Consider the following 17,887-nt stretch of genomic DNA (forward strand, 5'->3'; position numbering starts at 1 on the left):
ACTTTTTACGTCACATCTGAGACCTCACAACACCGCTCCCGGGTGGGCTCGAACCACCAACCTTTCGATTAACAGCTGAACGCGCTAACCATTGCAACACGGAAGCCCAAAAATTAAATGTTCGTCAGGTATTGTGGAAAAACTTTGGATTTTTACAATACATCTGAGATCTCACAACACCGCTCCCGGGTGAGCTCGAACCACCAACCTTTCGATTAACAGCTGAACGCGCTAACCATTGCAACACGGAAGCCCAAAAATTAAATGTTCGTCAGGTATTGTGGAAAAACTTTGGCTTTTAACGTTACATTTGAAACTTCACAACACCGCACCCGGGTGGGCCCGAACCACCAACCTTTTGTTTAACATCCGAACGCGCTAACCATGGAGCCAAGGAGGCTCAGAAATGAAATGGACGTCAGGTATTGTGGAAAAACCTTGACTTTTTTCGTCACATCTGAGACCTCACAACACCGCTCCCGGATGGGCTTGAACCACCAACCTTTCGGTTAACAGCCGAATGCGCTAACCATTGCGCCACGGAAGCCCAAAAATTAAATGGTCGTCCAGTATTGTGGAAAAACTTTGGCTTCTTACGTTACATTTGAGATCTTAAAACACCGCTCCCGCGTGGGCTCGAACCACCAACCTTTCGGTTAACAGCCGAATGCGCTAACCATTGCGCCACGGAAGCCCAAAAATTAAATGGTCGTCCAGTATTGTGGAAAAACTTTGGCTTTTTACGTTACATTTGAGATCTTAAAACACCGCTCCCGGGTGGGCTCGAACCACCAGGTTTTTGAATAAAAGCTGAACGCGCTAACCATTGCGCCACGGAAGCCCAAAAATTAAATAGTCGTCAGGTATTGTGGAAAAACTTTGGCTTTTTACGTTACATTTGAGACTTCACAACACCGCTCCCGGGTGGGCTCGAACCACCACCCTTTTGGTTAACATCCGAACGCGCTAACCATGGAGCCAAGGAAGCTCAGGAATGAAATGGTCGTCAGGTATTGTGGAAAAACTTTGACTTTTTACGTCACATCTGAGGCCTCACAACACTGCTCCCGGGTGGGCTCGAACCACCAACCTTTCAGTTAACAGCCGAACGCGCTAACCATTGAGCCACGGAAGCTAAGGATTTAAATGGTCGTCAAGTATTGTGGAAAAACTTTGGCTTTTTTACGTTACATTTGAGATCTTAAAACACCGCTCCCGGGTGGGCTCGAACCACCAGTCTTTTGGATAACAGCTGAACGCGCTAACCATTGCGCCACGGAAGCCCAAAAATTAAACGGTCGTCAGGTATTGTGGAAAAACTTTGGCTTTTTACGTTACATTTGAGACTTCACAACACCGCTCCCGGGTGGGCTCGAACCACCAACCTTTTGGTTAACATCCGAACGCGCTAACCATGGAGACAAGGAAGCTCAGGAATGAAATGGTCGTCAGGTATTGTGGAAAACTTTGTTTTTTACATCACATCTGAGACCTCACAACACCGCTCACGGATGGGTTCGAACCACCAACCTTTCGGTTAACAGCCGAACGCGCTAACCATTGAGCCATGGAAGCTCTGAAAATAAATGGCCGTCAGGTATTGTGGAAAAACTTTGGATTTTTACGTTACATTTGAGATCTCACAACATCGCTCCCGAGTGGGCTCGAACCACCAACCTTTCTTTCAACATCTGAACGCGCTAACCATTGCGCAACGGAAGCCCAAAAATTAAATGGTCGTCAGGTATTGTGGAAAAACTTTGGCTTTTTACGTTACATTTGAGACTTCACAACACCGCTCCCGGGTGGGCTCGAACCACCAACCTTTTGGTTAACATCCGAACGCGCTAACCATGGAGCCAAGGAAGCTCAGGAGTGAAATGGTCGTCAGGTATTGTGGAAAAATTTTGGCTTTTTACGTTACATTTGAGACTTCACAACACCGCTCTCGGGTGGGCTCGAACCACCAACCTTTTGGTTAACATACGAACGCGCTAACCATGGAGCCAAGGAGGCTCAGAAATTAAATGGACGTCAGGTATTGTGGAAAAACCTTGACTTTTTTCGTCACATCTGAGACCTCACAACACCGCTCCCGGATGGGCTCGAACCACCAACCTTTCGGTTAACAGCCGAATGCGCTAACCATTGCGCCACGGAAGCCCAAAAATTAAATGGTCGTCCAGTATTGTGGAAAAACTTTGGCTTCTTACGTTACATTTGAGATCTTAAAACACCGCTCCCGGGTGGGCTCGAACCACCAGGTTTTTGAATAACAGCTGAACGCGCTAACCATTGCGCCACGGAAGCCCAAAAATTAAATGGTCGTCAGGTTTGTGGAAAAACTTTGGCTTTTTACGTTACATTTGAGACTTCACAACACCGCTCCCGGGTGGGCTCGAACCACCACCCTTTTGGTTAACATCCGAACGCGCTAACCATGGAGCCAAGGAAGCTCAGGAATGAAATGGTCGTCAGGTATTGTGGAAAAACTTTGACTTTTTACGTCACATCTGAGACCTCACAACACTGCTCCCGGATGGGCTCGAACCACCAACCTTTCGGTTAACAGCCGAACACGCTAACAATCGCGCCACGAAAGCCAAAAAATTAAATGGTCGTCAGGTATTGTGGAAAAACTTTGGCTTTTTACGTTACATTTGAGATTACACAACACCGCTCCAGGGTGGGCTCGAACCACCAACCTTTTGGTTAACATCCGAACGCGCTAACCATGGAGCCAAGGAAGATCAGGAATGAAATGGTCGTCAGGTATTGTGGAAAAACTTTGACTTTTTACGTCACATCTGAGACCTCACAACACTGCTCCCGGATGGGCTCGAACCACCAACCTTTCGGTTAACAGCCGAACGCGCTAACAATCGCGCCACGAAAGCCCAAAAATTAAATGGTCGTCAGGTATTGTGGAAAAACTTTGGCTTTTTACGTTACATTTGAGATTCCACAACACCGCTCCCGGATGGGCTCGAACCACCAACCTTTCGGTTAACAGCCGAATGCGCTAACCATTGCGCCACGGAAGCCCAAAAATTAAATGGTCGTCCAGTATTGTGGAAAAACTTTGGCTTTTTACGTTACATTTGAGATCTTAAAACACCGCTCCCGGGTGGGCTCGAACCACCAGGTTTTTGAATAAAAGCTGAACGCGCTAACCATTGCGCCACGGAAGCCCAAAAATTAAATAGTCGTCAGGTATTGTGGAAAAACTTTGGCTTTTTACGTTACATTTGAGACTTCACAACACCGCTCCCGGGTGGGCTCGAACCACCACCCTTTTGGTTAACATCCGAACGCGCTAACCATGGAGCCAAGGAAGCTCAGGAATGAAATGGTCGTCAGGTATTGTGGAAAAACTTTGACTTTTTACGTCACATCTGAGGCCTCACAACACTGCTCCCGGGTGGGCTCGAACCACCAACCTTTCAGTTAACAGCCGAACGCGCTAACCATTGAGCCATGGAAGCTCTGAAAATAAATGGCCGTCAGGTATTGTGGAAAAACTTTGGATTTTTACGTTACATTTGAGATCTCACAACACCGCTCCCGAGTGGGCTCGAACCACCAACCTTTCTTTCAACATCTGAACGCGCTAACCATTGCGCAACGGAAGCCCAAAAATTAAATGGTCGTCAGGTATTGTGGAAAAACTTTGGCTTTTTACGTTACATTTGAGATTCCACAACACCGCTCCCGGGTGGGCTTGAACCACCAACCTTTTGGTTAACATCCGAACGCGCTAACCATGGAGCCAAGGAAGCTCAGGAATGAAATGGTCGTCAGGTATTGTGGAAAAACTTTGACTTTTTACGTCACATCTGAGACCTCACAACACTGCTCCCGGGTGGGCTCGAACCACCAACCTTTCAGTTAACAGCCGAACGCGCTAACCATTGAGCCACGGAAGCTCAGGAATTAAATGGTCGTCAAGTATTGTGGAAAAACTTTGGTTTTTACGTTACATTTGAGATCTTAAAACACCGCTCCCGGGTGGGCTCGAACCACCAGTCTTTTGAATAACAGCTGAACGCGCTAACCATTGCGCCACGGAAGCCCAAAAATTAAACGGTCGTCAGGTATTGTGGAAAAACTTTGGCTTTTTACGTTACATTTGAGGCTTCACAACACCGCTCCCGGGTGGGCTCGAACCACCAACCTTTTGGTTAACATCCGAACGCGCTAACCATGGAGCCAAGGAAGCTCAGGAATGAAATGGTCGTCAGGTATTGTGGAAAAACTTTGACTTTTTACATCACATCTGAGACCTCACAACACCGCTCACGGATGGGTTCGAACCACCAAGCTTTCTTTTAACAGCTGAACGCGCTAACCATTGCACAACGGAAGCCCAAAAACTAAATGTTCGTCAGGTATTGTGGAAAAACTTTGAATTTTTACGTTACATTTGAGATCTCACAACACCGCTCCCGGGTGGGCTCGAACCACCAACCTTTCGGTTAACAGCCGAACGCGCTAACCATTGAGCCATGGAAGCTCAGAAAATAAATGGTCGTCAGGTATTGTGGAAAAACTTTGACTTTTTACGTCACATCTGAGACCTCACAACACCGCTCACGGATGGGTTCGAACCACCAACCTTTCGGTTAACAGCCGAACGCGCTAACCATTGAGCCATGGAAGCTCATAAAACAAATGGCCGTCAGGTATTGTGGAAAAACTTTGGATTTTTACGTTACATTCGAGATCTCACAACACCGCTCCCGAGTGGGCTCGAACCACCAACCTTTCTTGTAACAGCTGAACGCGCTAACCATTGCGCAACGGAAGCCCAAAAATTAAATGTTCGTCAGGTATTGTGGAAAAACTTTGGCTTTTTACGTTACATTTGAGATCTTAAAACACCGCTCTCGGGTGGGCTCGAACCACCAGGTTTTTGAATAACAGCTGAACGCGATAACAATGGAGCCAAGGAAGCTCAGGAATGAAATGGTCGTCAGGTTTGTGGAAAAACTTTGGCTTTTTACGTTACATCTGAGACTTCACAACACCGCTCCCGGGTGGGCTCGAACCACCACCCTTTTGGTTAACATCCGAACGCGCTAACCATGGAGCCAAGGAAGCTCAGGAATGAAATGGTCGTCAGGTATTGTGGAAAAACTTTGGCTTTTTACGTTACATTTGAGACTTCACAACACCGCTCTCGGGTGGGCTCGAACCACCAACCTTTTGGTTAACATCCGAACGCGCTAACCATGGAGCCAAGGAAGCTCAGGAATGAAATGGTCGTCAGGTATTGTGGAAAAACTTTGACTTTTTACGTCACATCTGAGACCTCACAACACTGCTCCCGGGTGGGCTCGAACCACCAACCTTTCAGTTAACAGCCGAACGCGCTAACCATTGAGCCACGGAAGCTCAGGAATTAAATGGTCGTCAAGTATTGTGGAAAAACTTTGGCTTTTTACGTTACATTTGAGATCTTAAAACACCGCTCCCGGGTGGGCTCGAACCACCAGTCTTTTGAATAACAGCTGAACGCGCTAACCATTGCGCCACGGAAGCCCAAAAATTAAACGGTCGTCAGGTATTGTGGAAAAACTTTGGCTTTTTACGTTACATTTGAGATCTCACAACACCGCTCCCGGGTGGGCTCGAACCACCAACCTTTCGGTTAACAGCCGAACGCGCTAACCATTGAGCCATGGAAGCTCAGAAAATAAATGGTCGTCAGGTATTGTGGAAAAACTTTGACTTTTTACGTCACATCTGAGACCTCACAACACCGCTCACGGATGGGTTCGAACCACCAACCTTTCGGTTAACAGCCGAACGCGCTAACCATTGAGCCATGGAATCTCATAAAACAAATGGCCGTCAGGTATTGTGGAAAAACTTTGGATTTTTACGTTACATTTGAGATCTCACAACACCGCTCCCGAGTGGGCTCGAACCACCAACCTTTCTTGTAACAGCTGAACGCGCTAACCATTGCGCAACGGAAGCCCAAAAATTAAATGTTCGTCAGGTATTGTGGAAAAACTTTGGCTTTTTACGTTACATTTGAGATTCCACAACACCGCTCCCGGGTGGGCTTGAACTACCAACCTTTTGGTTAACATCCGAACGCGCTAACCATGGAGCCAAGGAAGCTCAGGAATGAAATGGTCGTCAGGTATTGTGGAAACACTTTGGCTTTTTACGTTACATTTGAGATCTTAAAACACCGCTCCCGGGTGGGCTCGAACAACCAGGTTTTTGAATAACAGCTGAACGCGCTAACACGTTACATTTGAGATCTTAAAACACCGCTCCCGGGTGGGCTCAAACCACCAGGTTTTTGAATAACAGCTGAACGCGCTAACCATTGCGCCACGGAGGCCCAAAAATTAAATAGTCGTCAGGTAATGTGGAAAAACCTTGACTTTTTTCGTCACATCTGAGACCTCACAACACCGCTCCCGGATGGGCTCGAACCACCAACCTTTTGGTTAACATCCGAACGCGCTAACCATGGAGCCAAGGAAGCTCAGGAATGAAATGGTCGTCAGGTATTGTGGAAAAACCTTGACTTTTTTCGTCACATCTGAGACCTCACAACACCGCTCCCGGATGGGCTCGAACCACCAACCTTTCGGTTAACAGCCGAATGCGCTAACCATTGCGCCACGGAAGCCCAAAAATTAAATGGTCGTCCAGTATTGTGGAAAAACTTTGGCTTTTTACGTTACATTTGAGATCTTAAAACACCGCTCCCGGGTGGGCTCGAACCACCAGGTTTTTGAATAACAGCTGAACGCGCTAACAATGGAGCCAAGGAAGCTCAGGAATGAAATGGTCGTCAGGTTTGTGGAAAAACTTTGGCTTTTTACGTTACATCTCAGACTTCACAACACCGCTCCCGGGTGGGCTCGAACCACCACCCTTTTGGTTAACATCCGAACGCGCTAACCATGGAGCCAAGGAAGCTCAGGAATGAAATGGTCGTCAGGTATTGTGGAAAAACTTTGGCTTTTTACGTTACATTTGAGATCTTAAAACACCGCTCCCGGGTGGGCTCGAACCACCAGGTTTTTGAATAACAGCTGAACGCGCTAACACGTTACATTTGAGATCTTAAAACACCGCTCCCGGGTGGGCTCGAACCACCAGGTTTTTGAATAACAGCTGAACGCGCTAACCATTGCGCCACGGAGGCCCAAAAATTAAATAGTCGTCAGGTAATGTGGAAAAACCTTGACTTTTTTCGTCACATCTGAGACCTCACAACACCGCTCCCGGATGGGCTCGAACCACCACCCTTTTGGTTAACATCCGAACGCGCTAACCATGGAGCCAAGGAAGCTCAGGAATGAAATGGTCGTCAGGTATTGTGGAAAAACTTTGACTTTTTACGTCACATCTGAGACCTCACAACACTGCTCCCGGATGGGCTCGAACCACCAACCTTTCGGTTAACAGCCGAACGCGCTAACAATCGCGCCACGAAAGCCCAAAAATTAAATGGTCGTCAGGTATTGTGGGAAAACTTTGGCTTTTTACGTCACATCTGAGACCTCACAACACTGCTCCCGGGTGGGCTCGAACCACCAACCTTTCAGTTAACAGCCGAACGCGCTAACCATTGAGCCACGGAAGCTCAGGAATTAAATGGTCGTCAAGTAGTGTGGAAAAACTTTGGCTTTTTACGTTACATTTGAGATCTTAAAACACCGCTCCCGGGTGGGCTCGAACCACCAGTCTTTTGGATAACAGCTGAACGCGCTAACCATTGCGCCACGGAAGCCCAAAAATTAAACGGTCGTCAGGTATTGTGGAAAAAATTTGGCTTTTTACGTTACATTTGAGACTTCACAACACCGCTCCCGGGTGGGCTCGAACCACCAACCTTTCGGTTAACAGCCGATCGCGCTAACCATTGAGCCATGGAAGCTCATAAAACAAATGGCCGTCAGGTATTGTGGAAAAACTTTGGATTTTTACGTTACATTTGAGATCTCACAACACCGCTCCCGAGTGGGCTCGAACCACCAACCTTTCTTGTAACAGCTGAACGCGCTAACCATTGCGCAACGGAAGCCCAAAAATTAAATGTTCGTCAGGTATTGTGGAAAAACTTTGGCTTTTTACGTTACATTTGAGATTCCACAACACCGCTCCCGGGTGGGCTTGAACCACCAACCTTTTGGTTAACATCCGAACGCGCTAACCATGGAGCCAAGGAAGCTCAGGAATGAAATGGTCGTCAGGTATTGTGGAAAAACTTTGGCTTTTTACGTTACATTTGAGATCTTAAAACACCGCTCCCGGGTGGGCTCGAACCACCAGGTTTTTGAATAACAGCTGAACGCGCTAACCATTGCGCCACGGAGGCCCAAAAATTAAATAGTCGTCAGGTATTGTGGAAAAACCTTGACTTTTTTCGTCACATCTGAGACCTCACAACACCGCTCCCGGATGGGCTCGAACCACCAACCTTTTGGTTAACATCCGAACGCGCTAACCATGGAGCCAAGGAAGCTCAGGAATGAAATGGTCGTCAGGTATTGTGGAAAAACCTTGACTTTTTTCGTCACATCTGAGACCTCACAACACCGCTCCCGGATGGGCTCGAACCACCAACCTTTCGGTTAACAGCCGAATGCGCTAACCATTGCGCCACGGAAGCCCAAAAATTAAATGGTCGTCCAGTATTGTGGAAAAACTTTGGCTTTTTACGTTACATTTGAGATCTTAAAACACCGCTCCCGGGTGGGCTCGAACCACCAGGTTTTTGAATAACAGCTGAACGCGCTAACAATGGAGCCAAGGAAGCTCAGGAATGAAATGGTCGTCAGGTTTGTGGAAAAACTTTGGCTTTTTACGTTACATCTCAGACTTCACAACACCGCTCCCGGGTGGGCTCGAACCACCACCCTTTTGGTTAACATCCGAACGCGCTAACCATGGAGCCAAGGAAGCTCAGGAATGAAATGGTCGTCAGGTATTGTGGAAAAACTTTGACTTTTTACGTCACATCTGAGACCTCACAACACTGCTCCCGGATGGGCTCGAACCACCAACCTTTCGGTTAACAGCCGAACGCGCTAACAATCGCGCCACGAAAGCCCAAAAATTAAATGGTCGTCAGGTATTGTGGGAAAACTTTGGCTTTTTACGTCACATCTGAGACCCCACAACACTGCTCCCGGGTGGGCTCGAACCACCAACCTTTCAGTTAACAGCCGAACGCGCTAACCATTGAGCCACGGAAGCTCAGGAATTAAATGGTCGTCAAGTAGTGTGGAAAAACTTTGGCTTTTTACGTTACATTTGAGATCTTAAAACCCCGCTCCCGGGTGGGCTCGAACCACCAGTCTTTTGGATAACAGCTGAACGCGCTAACCATTGCGCCACGGAAGCCCAAAAATTAAACGGTCGTCAGGTATTGTGGAAAAAATTTGGCTTTTTACGTTACATTTGAGACTTCACAACACCGCTCCCGGGTGGGCTCGAACCACCAACCTTTTGTTTAACATCCGAAAGCGCTAACCATGGAGCCAAGGAAGCTCAGGAATGAAATGGTCGTCAGGTATTGTGGAAAACTTTGCTTTTTTACATCACATCTGAGACCTTACAACACCGCTCACGGATGGGTTCGAACCACCAACCTTTTGGTTAACAGCCGAACGCGCTAACCATTGAGCCATGGAAGCTCTGAAAATAAATGGCCGTCAGGTATTGTGGAAAAACTTTGGATTTTTACGTTACATTTGAGATCTCACAACACCGCTCCCGAGTGGGCTCGAACCACCAACCTTTCTTTTAACAGCTGAACGCGCTAACCATTGCGCAACGGAAGCCCAAAAATTAAATGGTCGTCAGGTATTGTGGAAAAACTTTGGCTTTTTACGTTACATTTGAGATTCCACAACACCGCTCCCGGGTGGGCTTGAACCACCAACCTTTTGGTTAACATCCGAACGCGCTAACCATGGAGCCTAGGAAGCTCAGGAATGAAATGGTCGTCAGGTATTGTGGAAAAACTTTGACTTTTTACGTCACATCTGAGACCTCACAACACTGCTGCCGGGTGGGCTCGAACCACCAACCTTTCAGTTAACAGCCGAACGCGCTAACCATTGAGCCACGGAAGCTCAGGAATTATATGGTCGTCAAGTATTGTGGAAAAACTTTGGCTTTTTACGTTACATTTGAGATCTTAAAACACCGCTCCCGGGTGGGCTCGAACCACCAGGTTTTTGAATAACAGCTGAACGCGCTAACCATTGCGCCACGGAAGCCCAAAAATTAAATAGTCGTCAGGTATTGTGGAAAAACTTTGCCTTTTTACGTTACATTTGAGACTTCACAACACCGCTCCCGGGTGAACTCGAACCACCACCCTTTTGGTTAACATCCGAACGCGCTAACAATGGAGCCAAGGAAGCTCAGGAATGAAATGGTCGTCAGGTATTGTGGAAAACTTTGTTTTTTTACATCACATCTGAGACCTTACAACACCGCTCACGGATGGGTTCGAACCACCAACCTTTTGGTTAACAGCCGAACGCGCTAACCATTGAGCCATGGAAGCTCTGAAAATAAATGGCCGTCAGGTATTGTGGAAAAACTTTGGATTTTTACGTTACATTTGAGATCTCACAACACCGCTCCCGAGTGGGCTCGAACCACCAACCTTTCTTTTAACAGCTGAACGCGCTAACCATTGCGCAACGGAAGCCCAAAAATTAAATGGTCGTCAGGTATTGTGGAAAAACTTTGGCTTTTTACGTTACATTTGAGATTCCACAACACCGCTCCCGGGTGGGCTTGAACCACCAACCTTTTGGTTAACATCCGAACGCGCTAACCATGGGGCCAAGGAAGCTCAGGAATGAAATGGTCGTCAGATATTGTGGAAAAACTTTGACTTTTTACGTCACATCTGAGACCTCACACCACTGCTCCCGGGTGGGCTCGAACCACCAACCTTTCAGTTAACAGCCGAACGCGCTAACCATTGAGCCACGGAAGCTCAGGAATTAAATGGTCGTCAAGTATTGTGGAAAAACTTTGGCTTTTTACGTTACATTTGAGATCTTAAAACACCGCTCCCGGGTGGGCTCGAACCACCAGTCTTTTGAATAACAGCTGAACGCGCAAACCATTGCGCCACGGAAGCCCAAAAATTAAACGGTCGTCAGGTATTGTGGAAAAACTTTGGCTTTTTACGTTACATTTGAGATCTCACAACACCGCTCCCGGGTGGGCTCGAACCACCAACCTTTCGGTTAACAGCCGAACGCGCTAACCATTGAGCCATGGAAGCTCAGAAAATAAATGGTCGTCAGGTATTGTGGAAAAACTTTGACTTTTTACGTCACATCTGAGACCTCACAACACCGCTCACGGATGGGTTCGAACCACCAACCTTTCGGTTAACAGCCGAACGCGCTAACCATTGAGCCATGGAATCTCATAAAACAAATGGCCGTCAGGTATTGTGGAAAAACTTTGGATTTTTACGTTACATTTGAGATCTCACAACACCGCTCCCGAGTGGGCTCGAACCACCAACCTTTCTTGTAACAGCTGAACGCGCTAACCATTGCGCAACGGAAGCCCAAAAATTAAATGTTCGTCAGGTATTGTGGAAAAACTTTGGCTTTTTACGTTACATTTGAGATTCCACAACACCGCTCCCGGGTGGGCTTGAACTACCAACCTTTTGGTTAACATCCGAACGCGCTAACCATGGAGCCAAGGAAGCTCAGGAATGAAATGGTCGTCAGGTATTGTGGAAAAACTTTGGCTTTTTACGTTACATTTGAGATCTTAAAACACCGCTCCCGGGTGGGCTCGAACAACCAGGTTTTTGAATAACAGCTGAACGCGCTAACACGTTACATTTGAGATCTTAAAACACCGCTCCCGGGTGGGCTCGAACCACCAGGTTTTTGAATAACAGCTGAACGCGCTAACCATTGCGCCACGGAGGCCCAAAAATTAAATAGTCGTCAGGTAATGTGGAAAAACCTTGACTTTTTTCGTCACATCTGAGACCTCACAACACCGCTCCCGGGTGGGCTCGAACCACCAACCTTTCAGTTAACAGCCGAACGCGCTAACCATTGAGCCACGGAAGCTAAGGATTTAAATGGTCGTCAAGCAGGGCCGGATTAAGGGGGGGCAGAGGGGGCACCTGCCCCCGGGCGCCAGCAAAATAGGGGCGCCCAAGAAGTCTGGTGATACCCAAATCTGAACGATTGTTTTATTAAATTTTCGAAAAACTCAAAAACATGACGTTAGTTTTGAATGATTACGGGACTGTTTTTCGTTTTTAGCCATATCGTAGTATACGATAGGCTCTTAGTTTGACCCGAGCCGTAATAGTAGTAGTAGTAGTAGTAGTAGTAGTAGTAGTAGTAGTAGTAGTAGTAGTAGTAGTAGTAGTAGTAGTAGTTGTTGTGGCCGGAGTTTTCGCTTCGTTATCGTCAGATTTTAGCTTAAAAGGAACTTTATATTACCACAACCCACCCATAGGGGTTACTGGGCTCGGTTAGAGATTTAATTTTAATTAAAATTTTTTCAGGTCAGACCCGGGATTCGAACCCGGGCCGCTGGCGTAGTATACAAACACTCTACCCACTCAACCATAGAAACTTGATAGAAACTTCGAGGTTTTTTTTATTTATTCTTATCTCTAAAATGTCGGGGTGATGTGGGATGGGGTACCTCTTAATCTGTGGGGTCGGAAACTTTTGAATTTTTATCTGTGGGGTCGGATACTTATGAATTTGTATGTTTGGGGTTTTTATATTTATTTTCTTTTTATGTATGTGCTAATTAAATAGATAACGATTTTCCCCGTTTCGTTCTCGTTCGGTAGCTATCGTCATTTATGTTATGTTTGACTGGAACGTTTTGGCGGTTAATTCAAATGTGGGTTTAGATAGAGCTAACATAGTGTTAAATGAGCGTTATGCGTTTGATCATTTTAGCATTGCTAAAGGTAATTCGAGGGGATAATCACTAAAATGTTTAATCACTATAACTAAACTTTCTCTTTCAAAAGTTTCTGGGCATAAGTCCTTGTTAGAAATTTATAAGATGCGATAAGTGTGCTTCGGCATAAGTCTATGTTGTAAACTCATCGAGGGGATTATCACTAAAAACTATCTGTTCTTCGATTTGCCGGAATATTAGAATTACAGCATAAGTAAATTTATACGGTTATAATTTAATCACTGTTTAGAGTAGGGAATCGAGGGGCTATTCACTCTGATTTTATGCACGGTAAATCATTTAAGCATTGAAAAAGATAGCGCTATTCACTCATTAGGGTAAGGTATAGAGGGGTTATCCACTCATTAGGGTAGGGTATAGAGGGGCTATTCACTCGTACGATATGGCTACTATTACGAGCCCTTGGGCCGTCTTGTTAAATAGGTATATTAGCTATCGAGACCAATTTATTACACCAAATTAGTTGGGAGGAGACGATAAATAGATTTTCCGAGTCTAAATCTAGAAAAGCCTATTCAAAGACATAGGCAGGGCTGATACTAAGTCACTTTTCTCAAATTCGGTTACTAAAAGTCACTTTTCCAAAAATTAGTTACTATTTGTCACTTTTTTGGATTTTTGAGTCTTTCGGTGTTATTTATCTTCTCGACCACAAGGTTAAACGTAATATATTTGACTGTATGACGGTTTAAACGCAAAAAGAGCGAGATTACAGTTGATCAAACCCAAAAAATTGTGGAGCTCGCTTCGCTCGCTCATCAAATATTTAACTTAATATTTATAATCAATCCAAATTCAAATGAATGTTTTCGTTTTGATTTAAAACGACATCAATTACTTTGCTTTCTGAGCTGTGCTCCAAAATGGTTTAATTCAATTTCGCCGTAGAAATTTTATGATTGGTCCTTTCCTTTGACTGGAAATATCTAAAGCCCATAGATTGGGCTTCAATACGGCACCGACCTTTAAAATATCTTTAACTACTGAAAATAATTATGAAAATCGATCATGTCTGAAAACATTTCATTTAAAGTGCCCTTATTTTATAGCTTAATTTGCCCTTATTTAGTCACTTTTTGCTTACTATTTTTAAATTTATTAGTCACTTATTCAACTAAAATTGAGCGTATGAGTGAGTATCAGCCATGCATAGGGATACTTTTCACTTAACAAAATTACAATAGGGAGCTAACAGCTGGCTAGGGGGAAGAGATAGTCTGACGTCACGCAGCCGCCCTCTGGTTGGCATTTTTGCGCGTAGAATACTGTTTCCAACCGTTAGGGGGTATGAAACTCCAGTAAGAGATAGAAGGGTGTGACGTTTCAGGGTCAGAACTGTAAGCTCCCTATATTTCTAATAAAAACAAAATTGTTAAAATTTCTAGCTGGTTTTTATAAATTATGGGGCCAAGGGAGGGGGCGCCCATCGAGCCACTGCCCCCGGGCGAAAATCTTCTTAATCCGGCCCTGTCGTCAAGTATTGTGGAAAAACTTTGGCTTTTTACGTTACATTTGAGATCTTAAAACACCGCTCCCGGGTGGGCTCGAACCACCAGTCTTTTGGATAACAGCTGAACGCGCTAACCATTGCGCCACGGAAGCCCAAAAATTAAACGGTCGTCAGGTATTGTGGAAAAACTTTGGCTTTTTTCGTTACATTTGAGACTTCACAACACCGCTCCCGGGTGGGCTCGAACCACCAACCTTTTGGTTAACATCCGAACGCGCTAACCATGGAGCCAAGGAAGCTCAGGAATGAAATGGTCGTCAGGTATTGTGGAAAAACTTTGACTTTTTACGTCACATCTGAGACCTCACAACACTGCTCCCGGGTGGGCTCGAACCACCAACCTTTCAGTTAACAGCCGAACGCGCTAACCATTGAGCCACGGAAGCTAAGGATTTAAATGGTCGTCAAGTATTGTGGAAAAACTTTGGCTTTTTACGTTACATTTGAGATCTTAAAACACCGCTCCCGGGTGGGCTCGAACCACCAGTCTTTTGGATAACAGCTGAACGCGCTAACCATTGCGCCACGGAAGCCCAAAAATTAAACGGTCGTCAGGTATTGTGGAAAAACTTTGGCTTTTTACGTTACATTTGAGACTTCACAACACCGCTCCCGGGTGTGCTCGAACCACCAACCTTTTGGTTAACATCCGAACGCGCTAACCATGGAGACAAGGAAGCTCAGGAATGAAATGGTCGTCAGGTATTGTGGAAAAACTTTGACTTTTTACGTTACATCTGAGATCTCACAACACCGCTCCCGGATGGGCTCGAACCACCAACCTTTCTTTTAACAGCTGAACGCGCTAACCATTGCGCAACAGAAGCCCCAAAAATTAATTGTTCGTCAGGTATTGTGGAAAAACTTTGGATTTTTACGTTACATTTGAGATCTCACAACACCGCTCCCGAGTGGGCTCGATCCACCAACCTTTCTCTTAACAGCTGAACGCGCTAACCATTGCGCAACGGAAGCCTAAAAATGATATGTTCGTCAGGTATTGTGGAAAAACTTTGAATTTTTACGTTACATTTGAGATCTCACAACACCGTTCCCGGGTGGGCTCGAACCACCAACCTTTCGGTTAACAGCCGAACGCGCTAACCATTGAGCCATGGAAGCTCAGAAAATAAATGGTCGTCAGGTATTGTGGAAAAACTTTGACTTTTTACGTCACATCTGAGACCTCACAACACCGCTCCCGGGTGGGCTCGAACCACCAACCTTTCGATTAACAGCTGAACGCGCTAACCATTGCAAAACGGAAGCCCAAAAATTAAATGTTCGTCAGGTATTGTGGAAAAACTTTGGATTTTTACGTTACATCAGAGATCTCACAACACCGCTCCCGGGTGGGCTCGAACCACCAACCTTTCGATTAACAGCTGAACGCGCTAACCATTGCAAAAGGGAAGCCCAAAAATTAAATGTTCGTCAGGTATTGTGGAAAAACTTTGGCTTTTTACGTTACATTTGAAACTTCACAAAACCGCACCCGGGTGGGCCCGAACCACCAACCTTTTGTTTAAAATCCGAACGCGCTTACCATGGAGCCAAAGAAGCCCAAAAATTAAATGGTCGTCAGGTATTGTGGAAAAACTTTGGATTTTTACGTTACATTTGAAATCTCACAACACCGCTGCCGAGTGGGCTCGAACCACCAACCTTTCGGTTAACAGCCGAACGAGCTAACCATTGCGCCACGGAAGCCGAAAAGTTAATGGTCGTCAGGTATTGTGGAAAAACTTTGGCTTTTTACGTTACATTTGAGACTTCACAACACCGCTCTCGGGTGGGCTCGAACCACCAACCTTTTTGTTAACATACGAACGCGCTAACCCTGGAGCCAAGGAAGCTCAGAAATGAAATGGTCGTCAGGTATTGTGGAAAAACTTTGACTTTCTACATCACATCTGAGACCTCACAACACCGCTCACGGATGGGCTCGAACCACCAACCTTTCGGTTACCAGCCGAACGCGCTAACCATTGCGCCACGGAAGCCCAAAAATTACATGGTCGTCAAGTATTGTGGAAAAACTTTGGCTTTTTACGTTACATTTGAGATCTTAAAACACCGCTCCCGGGTGGGCTCGAACCACCAGTCTTTTGAATAACAGCTGAACGCGCTAACCATTGCGCCACGGAAGCCCAAAAATTAAACGGTCGTCAGGTATTGTGGAAAAACTTTGGCTTTTTACGTTACATTTGAGACTTCACAACACCGCTCCCGGGTGGGCTCGAACCACCGACCTTTTGGTTAACATCCGAACGCGCTGACCATGAAGCCAAGGAAGCTCAGGAATGAAATGGTCGTCCGGTATTGTGGAAATACTCTGACATTTTACGTTACATCTGAGACCTCACAACACCGCTCCCGGATGGGCTCGAACCACCAACCTTTCGGTTAACAGCCGAACGCGCTAACCATTGCGCAATGGAAGCCCAAAAATTAAATGTTCGTCAGGTATTGTGGAAAAACTTTGAACTTTTACGTTACATTTGAGATCTCACAACACCGCTCCCGGTTGGGCTCGAACCACCAACCTTTCGATTAACAGCCGAACGCGCTAACCATTGCGCAACGGAAGCCCCAAAAATTAATTGTTCGTCAGGTATTGTGGAAAAACTTTGGATTTTTACGTTACATTTGAGGACTCACAACACCGCTCCCGAGTGGGCTCGAACCACCAACCTTTCTCTTAACAGCTGAACGCGCTAACCATTGCGCAACGGAAGCCTAAAAATTATATATTCGTCAGGTATTGTGGAAAAACTTTGAATTTTTACGTTACATTAGAGATCTCGCAACACCGCTCCCGGATGGGCTCGTACCACCAACCTTTCGGTTAACAGCCGAACGCGCTAACCATTGAGCCATGGAAGCTCAGAAAATAAATGGTCGTCAGGTATTGTGGAAAAACTTTGACTTTATACGTCACATCTGAGACCTCACAACACCGCTCCCGGGTGGGCTCGAACCACCAACCTTTCGATTAACAGCTGAACGCGCTAACCATTGCAACACGGAAGCCCAAAAATTAAATGTTCGTCAGGTATTGTGGAAAAACTTTGGCTTTTTACGTTACATTTGAAACTTCACAAAACCGCACCCGGGTGGGCCCGAACCACCAACCTTTTGTTTAAAATCGAACGCGCTTACCATGGAGCCAAAGAAGCCCAAAAATTAAATGGTCGTCAGGTATTGTGGAAAAACTTTGGATTTTTACGTTACATTTGAAATCTCACAACACCGCTGCCGAGTGGGCTCGAACCACCAACCTTTCGGTTAACAGCCGAACGTGCTAACCATTGCGCCACGGAAGCCGAAAAGTAAATGGTTGTCAGGTATTGTGGAAAAACTTTGGCTTTTTACGTTACATTTGAAACTTCA

At 45.8% G+C, this 17,887-nt stretch overlaps 1 non-coding gene across 1 annotated transcript; it reads right to left on the bottom strand.

The window, feature by feature from the left end:
* Positions 1-16,424: 16,424 nt before the first annotated feature.
* TRNAT-GGU (transfer RNA threonine (anticodon GGU)) lies at positions 16,425-16,497 on the bottom strand. Its single transcript has one exon. It is a non-coding gene; the product is annotated as a tRNA-Thr (tRNA).
* Positions 16,498-17,887: the final 1,390 nt, after the last annotated feature.

The sequence above is a fragment of the Phalangium opilio genome, unplaced genomic scaffold (assembly GCF_054372755.1).
Source record: "Phalangium opilio isolate 3A_F unplaced genomic scaffold, DU_Popi_V2 ptg000037l_1, whole genome shotgun sequence".
Taxonomy (NCBI): domain Eukaryota; kingdom Metazoa; phylum Arthropoda; class Arachnida; order Opiliones; family Phalangiidae; genus Phalangium; species Phalangium opilio.